The sequence below is a fragment of the Staurois parvus genome, unplaced genomic scaffold (genome assembly GCF_062004578.1).
Source record: "Staurois parvus isolate SC_StPar_1 unplaced genomic scaffold, SC_StPar_1.0 ptg000013l, whole genome shotgun sequence".
NCBI classification, from domain to species: Eukaryota; Metazoa; Chordata; class Amphibia; order Anura; family Ranidae; genus Staurois; species Staurois parvus.
In genome coordinates, this window is record NW_028317809.1 from 6,458,186 (window position 1) to 6,468,557 (window position 10,372).

The following is a 10,372-nucleotide window of genomic DNA, read 5'->3' on the forward strand; positions in this document are numbered from 1 at the left end:
ATGTTATATTTACCTATCGTGTGCAGTGGTTTTGCACAGAGTAGTCAGGATCCTCCTCTTCTCAGGTCCCCCACCGTTGCTCCTGACCCCTCCCTCCTGTTGGGTTCCCCCACAGCAAGCAGCTTGCTATGGGGGCACCCGCTACTCCCTGTTTCCATTCATACTTGAAGCCGTATCTCAGCCCCACCCCTTCTCATTGGCTCACTGGCTGTGATTGACAGCAGTGGGAGCCAATGGCTCCTGCTTCTGTCTCAGCCAATGAGGAGAGGGAGTCCTGGGATAGCTGAGACTCCAGTGCACAACACTAGATCGAGAGGGGGGTTATGGTGAGTATTAGGGGGGCTGCTGCACAGAGAAGGTATTTTACCTTCATGCATGAAGGTAAAAAACCTTGAGCCTTTACAACTATTTTAAAGCTTGTTTTCATTCTCCTCTGACTGTCCTATGAGGCTGCATAACCCCTAACCCTCTGTCTGGACAGTGCTAATTGACCCTGTGCTGATCGCATGCACTCTCCCAAGAAAAAAAAAATATCTCTAGCAATACACACCAAACTGAGCATGTGCAGAGTGACTCCACACAATAGGTCTTATCAGGAGATAAGAGGGCACTGGAAAAAGGGGAGGATCAGGGAAGACAGGATCAAACAGCCTTTTTACACAATGCAGAGGATTAACCCCTTAGGTTCCGCAGGGAGTATAACAATCATGCGTTAGTGCATATACAGACGGATTTTACTGTTGTGAGTTTAGTAACACTTTAATACTGCTTTCAGTATACTTTAAAAGGCACATTTCTTTATAGAGGGATATACTTGAGCAAACAGAGGGACAGTGAAGACCAGAGGTATGGAGGGCTTTGGTTGCAGATGGAAGGTGTACGGTGCTGTGAGAGGAAGCCTAATGCACTAAGTTACATATGACACTAAAGCCAGTGGAAGTGTTTTGTCGTCACGTGACGGCCCCAGGATTGGTCTGCTGTCACACAAAGCAGGGATGAATAGATACTTGGTGGTGTTACACACACAGAACAATACGGCTCTTTGTGCAGCTATTGTTCGGGCGCCTGTAACAAATCACCACAGCCACCAAGCCTGTCCGCTACCCGGTCCCTGTCCCTCTCCGCCCCTTACCTATATCTCCGCATTGAACACTGACCCATCCGGGCCCGGCCAGCCTGCCAGTCGCGCCGTCCTCCTCCCTGACGTCATCGCGTTCTAAAAGGGGAGGAGCCGGCGGTGTCTGAGCGATGACTTCAGCTAGTAGCTGTATCTCAGAGAACGGCTCGCTCTGCATGTAGTTGTAACTAGTACAAAGTGTGTAAAGGGAACATCGGACAAAGTACACATCTCACTGATAAACAATGTGTAACTGCCTGTGATCGGAGCTACCTGGGATCTGAGCTGTTACACGTTCATCACCAAATCTCCCTCTTCCAGCTGTGGTGCAGTGATCTGTGCAAGGGCATTCCTTATGTTCATTTTTCATCAGTCCGTTTATGGATGAAAAACGGACACCCATGAGTTTCTATGGACTAGCGGATGATCATCTGTTTACATCCGTTCATGTCCGTATCCGTTAACATCTGTTTTTGTAAACAAAAGCAAACCCTATTTTTCTTCAATAAAAAAAATGGAACTCATGTAAACGGACATACTGTTTGTTTTTGCATCTGTTTTTGCATTGGTGAAGGATGTAAAAAAAAAAACGGATGAAACATGAAAAACAGATGTGAACTGATGAAAAATGGATGAAAAACAGATGTGAACTGATGAAAAATGGATGAAAAACATGTGAACTGCTGAAAAACAGATGTGAACTGATGAAAAACGTGAACTGCTTAAAAACAGATGTGAACTGCTGAAAAACAGATGTGCACTGCTGAAAAACAGATGTGAACTAATGAAAAATGGAAGTGAACTGATGAAAAATGGATGGAAAACAGATGTGAACTGATAAAAAATGGACAAAAAACAGATGTGAACTGCTGAAAAATGGATGAAAAACAGATGTGAACTGATAAAAAATGGATGAAAAACAGATGTGAACTGATGAAAATTGGATGAAAAACAGATGTGAACTGATGAAAAACAGATGTGAACTGATGAAAAATGAATGAAAAACAGATGTGAACTGATGAAAAACAGATATGAACTAATGAAAAATGGATGTGAACTGATGAAAAACAGATGTGAACTGATAAAAAATGGATGAAAAACAGATGTGAACTGATAAAATATGGATGAAAAACGGATGCGAACAGATAAAAAATGGATGTGAACTGATAAAAAATGGATGAAAAACAGATGTGAACTGATAAAATATAGATGAAAAACAGATGTGAACTAATGAAAAATGGATGTAAACTGATGAAAAACAGATGTGAACTAAGGAAAAACAGATGTGAACTGATGAAAAATGCATGAAAAACAGATGTGAACTGATGAAAAATGCATGAAAAACAGATGTGAACTGATGAAAAACAGATGTGAACTGATGAAAAATGGATGAAAAACAGATGTGAACTGCTGAAAAACAGATGTGAACTGATGAAAAATGGATGAAAAACAGATGTGAACTAATGAAAAACAGATGTGAACTGATGAAAAATGGATGAAAAACGGACGTGAACTAATGAAAAATGGATGTGAACTAATGAAAAATGGATGTGAACTGATGAAAAAGGGATGTGAACTGATGAAAAACGGATGTGAACTGATGAAAAACAGATGAAGTCCTCATGCTCACTGAACGTTTTTACAGCTGCTGTTTTTGGCTTTTGACATTTTTTTCCACAGCCTGTAAACCCCCCAGCATGTTATCCTATGTGTCGATGCACACATAGACTGTAATCAACTTTTTTGGCAGGAGCGTTTTTTGGATGGAAAAAAAACCCAGGACTAGTGGGTTTCTAGAGGAGCTTATTAGCTGTAAAAACGCTCTATGGCTGAAAACGCGGTAAATTGTGGCAATCCGGAGTTTTTGGACGTTTTTTTGACCTTTGGGGTAAAAAACCCGAAAAAACGCCACTAAACGCTAATGTAAAAACGCTAAAAAACTCACGTTTTTAACGTCACTTTACACAGCTAACGTTACCAGCGTTATTAAAACGCCCAGTGTGCATGGAGCCAAAAAACAGATGTGAACTAGTGAAAGATGGATGAAAAATGGATGTGAACTGATGAAAAATGGATGTGAACTGGTGAAAAATGGAAGTGAACTGATGAAAAATGGAACTGAACTGATGAAAAACGGAAGTGAACTGATGAAAAACGGATGTGATTTGATGAAAAATGGAAGTGAACTGACAAAAAATGGAAGTGAACTGATGAAAAACGGATGTGATTTGATGAAAAATGGAAGTGAACTGATAACAAATGGAAGTGAACTGATGAAAAATGCATATGATTTGATGAGAAATGGAAGTGAACTGATGAAAAATGGATGTGAACTGGTGAAAAATGGAAGTGAACTGATGAAAAATGGACGTGAACTGGTGAAAAATGGAAGTGAACTGATGAAAAATGGATGTGAACTGGTGAAAAATGGAAGTAAACTGATGAAAACCGGATGTAATTTGATGAAAAATGGAAGTGAACTGATGAAAAATGGATGTGAACTGGTGAAAAATGGAAGTGAACTGGTGAAAAATGGAAGTGAACTGATGAAAAATGGATGTGATTTAATGAAAAATGGAAGTGAACTGATGAAAAATGGAAGTGAACTGGTGAAAAATGGAAGTGAACTGATGAAAAATGGATGTGATTTGATGAAAAATAGAAGTGAACTGATGAAAAATGGAAGTGAACTGATGAAAAATGGATGTAATTTGATGAAAAATAGAAGTGAACTGATGAAAAATGGAAGTGAACTGATGAAAAACGGAGGTGATTTGATGAAAAATGGATGTGAAATGATGTTCGGCACTGCGCTATTTCAACTGGTAATTGTGCAGTCGTCAAATGCTGTACCCAAACGGAATTTATGTCCTTTTTTGCTTACTGACCCTGACACTATCTGTTGTCCCTAGTGGCAGGAATACAGTGATCAGTGAAAAACTCTATATACTGACACTGTACTAATGGCACTGGTTGGGTGACGCGTATTAAACAACATATACACTTCACTTCACTTTTGCAATGGGCATATTAGCACCTATAAAAGAGTTAACAACTACTAGGCTGCTTTCACACTGAACCGTGGGTGCACCTGTGGCTTTTCTGCAGGTTAGCTGTGCTTTACCATAGACTTCTATTATATCCTGCAGGTGTCGTGCACTTTCTGAAAGCACACCACAACGCCTGCATTCAGGAGTTTTGGTGCACTTTCAGAAAGTGTACCACTCCGGGATAAAATTCAGTGCATCAGTATGAAAGCAGCCTTATAGGGAACTCTGAGCAGGGCTTGTTTACATGTGCGGTTTGGGGAGTGGTAAAACCCCTAGTTGAGACTTGTTTTGACCACCTGCCCCCCCCCCCCCAACCACTGGTGTAGCTTCAGGGGTCACAATGGTGACCCTACCCCATGCGCCAGGAGGCCCATGCGGCCTTTTGTCACATTTTGTTTTACACTTGGACAGAAGGGGTAGCAGGGGAGGCATATGCAGGAACTGATCCTCTCCATTTTCCTTCTGCAACCACTGAAAGCCAGCTTCTCTTCCTCTCCCTCCTGCCAGCATTCAGCGGCTGCAGGAGGAAAATGTTCATTACGCTATTCAAAATAAAAGACGTGAAATTCTGCACCATTTTGTGGCCCACAACTGGTTACCAAACCACTTAAGTAGCCCTTGCTCTTCAAAAGATGGAGCACCCCTGATCTAGTTTATATGCTATTGTGCAGTTCTACTACATCAGGGGCAAGATTTAGACTCATTCGAACCCAGCAGCCTATACACCCTCATTCGACTGTCTGAAAGGAACCTTCAATTAACCTTTCTCAATTTTTTTTAACCCAAAGGAACCTTTAACACAATTTCAAGTTTCAGAGAACCTTTGCTAAAATTAATTTATAATGGAGCCAGGGGAAGAAGTCACCTTCCTATGGTGGTCATTGAAAAGAATGCTCCCTTTACAGCAGAGGTCAGAATCCCACCCTTATAGACAGCTAAGAAGATTATTGGTGTCATTCAGTTGGCTCTGACATGCAACATTAGATCAGGAAATGTGTATCAGATGGGACATTAACCAGGCAGAATTCAAGGAACCCCTTGCAACCTCTGGAAGAACACTAGCTTTCCACTGAATCCTGGTTGAGAATGTCCGATAGTTATCGCAGTAACAGGTGTCCCTATTAGAAGATTTTCCCGCACCTCTTGTTCTGGGGACAACTGTAAAATTTTTAATTTTCCCTTTTCTTTTTCTTTTACCAAAGATTTTATTAAGCATGTTGAAAGAAACATACAAACCATGACAAATTGTATGATACAAAGCGACAACAAACAATAGGGGATAGGGAAATATCATACAACAAACACAGAAATACACATATAAGACCCACACTGCGGTGCAGATAACACTGTGTAAGGCAAAGGGCCGCAAGGCCCACAACTACATTCAGAAATATAAAGGCTATATGCAAGAAGACAGCATAAAAAGAAAACACAAAAAGAGCCATGCCCTCATGAGGCAATATTGTCCCTGAGAATCATAGATTTGGTAGACAACAATAACAAACTAGAAAAGCTACAATCTCTGGGGAAATTGTGTGAAGTGTTCTTGCCTCCACCAGTAGTCTACGACTGGAGTGGGTGGAGTAACTGGGCGGAGTGGGTGGAGTAACTGTTGTGTGGTTGGAGTGGCTGGAGTAACTGTGAAAAGGTTGGACTGGGCAGAGTAACTTTATGGAGTGGGCAGAGTAACTGTGTGGAGTGTTTGGAGTGAGTAAAGATAGTAAACATTATACCAACCAATTGATTGATCAAATTTAAAAAGTACACATGGCAAGCTTGATAGAGTGAGAAATGCATTTCAACTTTTATTTTTCAGCTCACACTCTAGCTTTTGTCACTCTGCTGCCTGCTCACACACCTGGGTTCCTATGGCAACTCACTCTACAGCAAGGGCAGAGAAGAGCGGTTAAAAACAAACTGCTCCAACTTGCTCACTTCACTGGCGGTTGCCATTTTCAGACGGTTGTAGTTTAAAAATTTTAAATCCTACACCAAAGAGCTTTATATTGTGAGAATCACAAGACCCAGACCTACATTTTGATGCATAGTATGTCTCTGAAATATTAAAAATGAAGGCACAGTCGCAGTTTAGAAATTGCCCTTCAAATTTGAGGTGGCTAGAGTGGAGTTTCAATGAATGTCACTGGGCGACGTGAGTTGCAAACAAATGGTCATGTTGTGAAAACTATCAGGACTATGGCTTAGGCGTGGACATTTTTGGTGGCAGCAGGGATAGCTGAACGTTTTGATATAAGATTTGTGTAGGTGGGCTTGCAAATGGAGAGATGGCAGTTTAGAAATTATGTCCTGATTTTTCAGCTCACACACTAGCTTTTATCAGCTCCCACTCTAGTTTTGAACATTCCGCCATTCATTCCTATGGGACCAATTTCACCACAAAACGCTTTTGTGAACCATTCGGCGAAACGTTCCACAAAGTAATAGCACACCAATCGGGAACAATCCGCACGTTTCGGTATATTACTGTCTATGTAGTGTAAAAACTGTGGGAAGAGTTAGGGTGGTAAATTTGGCTATAATAATAAGAATATATATGTGAGATAACAGTAAATGGTCTTGCCATGCAAGAACACTTAATGATAGACAATTGGTCTAATACAAACAAACCATATGGAAGAAGAGAAAAAGAAGAAAAAAAGAGTCAAGCATATCCAGAGAGGACCACGGGGTCAGAAAATAACCCCAAACCATAGAAAACAGCAAAACAAAAGGAAGAAAAAAAGTGGGGAAAAGAAAGAGACAGACCAGCAAAGAAAAGGAATTCGCCAGGGAGGGAGAGCCGGGAGACACAATCCCCACATAAGGGGAAGGGAGAGGCAAAACCCAACACATCATAGATTAGTAAGTAACGAGAAACCGGATGACAGTCCACCCACGGTTGCCAAATGGAAAGAAACTTATCATGTTTATCCTCCAACACTGCCGTCAGTTTTTCGTTGATAGAGAAACCTTGTATTCTGGACCTGACCTCCTCAAATTGTAGAGTAGGGGATTTCCAAGAACTGGCAATAGTCTGTTTAGTAGCCATAAACAAAAAAATGACTAGTGAGTGGGGTCTGCGCGGTAGGCCACAAAGTGGCTTAAAAAGTAAGGCCTAAATATGATCTTATTTTAAGGTTAATAGACGTAACTGAATCAATAAGATTATAGACTCTAGTCCACAAGTGGCAGGCCTCCGGACAGGTCCACCAAATGTGGAGCATTGTACCCTCCAGAGAGCAGCCCCGAAAACACAGAGTCATAATCTGGTATAAATTTAGCTAATCAAGATGGGTTAAAATACCACCTTGAAATTATTGGAGTTTTCCAATGCTGGTATGTTACAAGAGCATCGGGAAACCCCTTGCCACATAGACCCCCAATCCTCAGCAGAAATCTCGGTCTGAAGCTCCGCATTCCATTGCGTACAGTAAGCAGGTAGAGGTTCAGCCATATGATTCCGGATTGATAAATAAATTTGAGATAGGGCACCTTTAGTGGAAGCCGATGACTTACAAAGTGATTCAAAACCAGAAAAGGTGTGGAGGGAATCCCATCTACGAATCAAAGGTACAACAAAATGATGTAATTGCAAATAACGAAACAACTCTGAGGGAGAAATAGCATGACTCTCCAGAAGTTGCGCGAACGTACGCATACCTCGACCCACAATTAACGAGAGAACCATCGTAAAACAATGAGTTAACCACCAACGAAAGGCCATCTTATCAGAGTCCCCTGGGGGAAAAAGTGGACAGTCTAATAATTGTAAACGAGGTAAATGTGGGGAAAGCAGACCCGCCAAATACTTACAGGAGTCCCAAATTTTTAAAGAGTGTGTCAGGACAGGATTCAACAGTTTAGGCCGCGAGGATGGAGGTAGCCAGGGAAAGGCTGAAGGCAGAAGGGGATGTGTGTCCAGAGTATCTATCAGTGCCCACAAGGGTAAGTCCTTGATAGAAAAAAGCTAAATAAGGGGAGTACCTTCTTTTCTTTTTTCAATGAAAGTGGTCACCATCAGTATAAATAGAGCAGGGGAAGGTTCCCAATGGTGACACCAACAGCAATAAAAACTTTCTGTCAAAAATACTTGTAGTCCAGCCCCAAGGCAAAGTTAAAGTCTCTACAGCAGTTTATAATCCAAACAGGGGGGTGGTGTGAGTCTCTGTAGTAGTTGTAATCCAACAGGGAGGTGGAGTGGGAGTACAAGAACAGTTCAGGCAAAACAGGAGAGCATAAACTCACGGGTCCGACAGGGATGTCCTGATTCACAGTGGATGGCAGCAGGGGCGACACAACAGCCGAGGGCAGTTGAGGCAAAGAGAGCTTGGGCACAGCAGAGGGCAATTCAGGCAGGCAAGGTAATCAGGGCCCACAGCAGAAGGTAGCTCTGGCAGGCAGGAGGTCCGGGCACTCAGCAGAGGGCAGTTCACAGGGAATCCAGGGACTCACCAGCCAGCAGTGTACAAAGCAAAGTACAGTTCCAAGCATCTCCTAGTTAAGGCTCAGGCAGGAGTAGCCCTGTACATCATGACTCCAGCTCTCCCAACAAAGAGTCCACATGGCCCTGCAACTGTCCCCACCCCCAACTTCCTGCTAAGAAGTGGCCTGGACTGGTTTTCTCCAGCCACACAGAGCCATGCTGCCTTTGTTCTATATGGAGATACATCCCATTTCCCCTCCCCCCTGTGAGGCCCAGGAACTTCAGACAACACACAAGAAAATAATATTTCTGCTGTCCGTCACACTATGTAAATGGGAATCTGTACTACATGTTTCCTTTACCAAACCCAGATACACTGCGCCATCTCCCTTTCCCACTGGGCATCCATATTTAACAAATTTCAAGATCAAAGCTACAAACTTCTGCAGCAATGGTATTGTGTACCTTCACTCCTGCCCAAGCAAATTATGCAGGTCTCTAGTTGGCCCTAGTAGGTCCTGTTGGCTCTGCCAGTCAGGCCTGGGATCTTTTATCTCACATCTGTTGGGATTGTCCCTTACTACATCAATTTTGGTCTGAGGTACAGTATGTAAAACAACCCTGCAGCTTACTTTGGTGGACTTGGGGACCAACCCTATCAGTTACCACTTACACATCAACAAGGTGCCAACGCTACAAATCCTCATACGGTCCAACTCCTCACTGCGGCCCAGAATGTGTTTCGGCACTATGGAAATCAATGATACCTTCCACAACTCAAATGTGGTTCACCAGAGTCAATCAAATCTGTAAAATGGAGATGGTGACTGCTACCCTACACAATCGAGAAGATAAATTCCACAACGCTTGGTTTCCATGGACAGAATTTACCTGTCCCCCTTTCTACCAAGCCTTGATGACCCCTGACACCTGTACTTCCCCATCTTGATTTATGTTTGTCAACATACAAGTATCCTAGATATTACTCTTGAACTTTATATCTCAAAAGTCTTTGGGCACTGATGGGGGCACTGTCCCGAATGTACTAACCCTCCGCTCTTCCTTTCTTTATCTGGTCTTTCACCCCACCTTTTTTCGTGTCCTGATTTTCCCTCTACTACCCTATCCCTTGATCCTCCAAACTAGTCTACTGGTTTTTATTCTCCTTATATGAATATATACACGTGAGCCATACACCAGTGTTACTTGTATATGTTTATACAGCTCATTCTCTGATTTGTATGCTTTCTTCTACATGTCGGGGAATGTGTAAGGTGATGTCTTCTGTATTTGTGTTTCTGATTATGCCTATGTCCTAGCTGTATCACCTGCTGAAGATTTCACTTTTTGTATTCTACGTAATATTTGGACATGGCCTGTCTGACCTAAATAACCCAGTGAACAATAAAATAAGTATGAAGTAAAAAAAATATAAAGACCCTCACCATGCCATATCCAAAAAATTGTATATATTACTTTGGGACTGAAAGTTCCCAAAGAAAAAAGACGGATGTTATCGGCATACCACGAGGCAACTTCATAAAATCACAAATGTTTATTTCCCCATAGTAAAACATAAGAAATTTTATAAAAACCATGCAATACCATCTTAATGTTATGTCTGAGATAGCAAGACACCCAACCCTGAGATGGAATCTGGAATAGGCATATATATGAATCATATATCAAACCCTAATTGTATAATTCGATAGTTGTGACATAATTGGGTTCTCTGGGTATTGCCACCAGCATCTCCATACTCAAGTTGTCTACGCGTTTTGC

The 10,372-nt window shown here is 42.0% G+C and overlaps 1 protein-coding gene across 1 annotated transcript in view; it reads right to left on the reverse strand.

Moving 5' to 3' along the window:
• The window catches only part of PAQR3 (progestin and adipoQ receptor family member 3), a 65,935-nt gene extending 64,736 nt beyond the window's left edge, over positions 1-1,199 (reverse strand). The window contains exon 1 of the mRNA XM_089675419.1: positions 1,133-1,199. The gene's annotated coding sequence lies outside the window, so the exon portion shown is untranslated. The remainder of the gene's footprint in view (positions 1-1,132) is intronic.
• Positions 1,200-10,372: the final 9,173 nt, after the last annotated feature.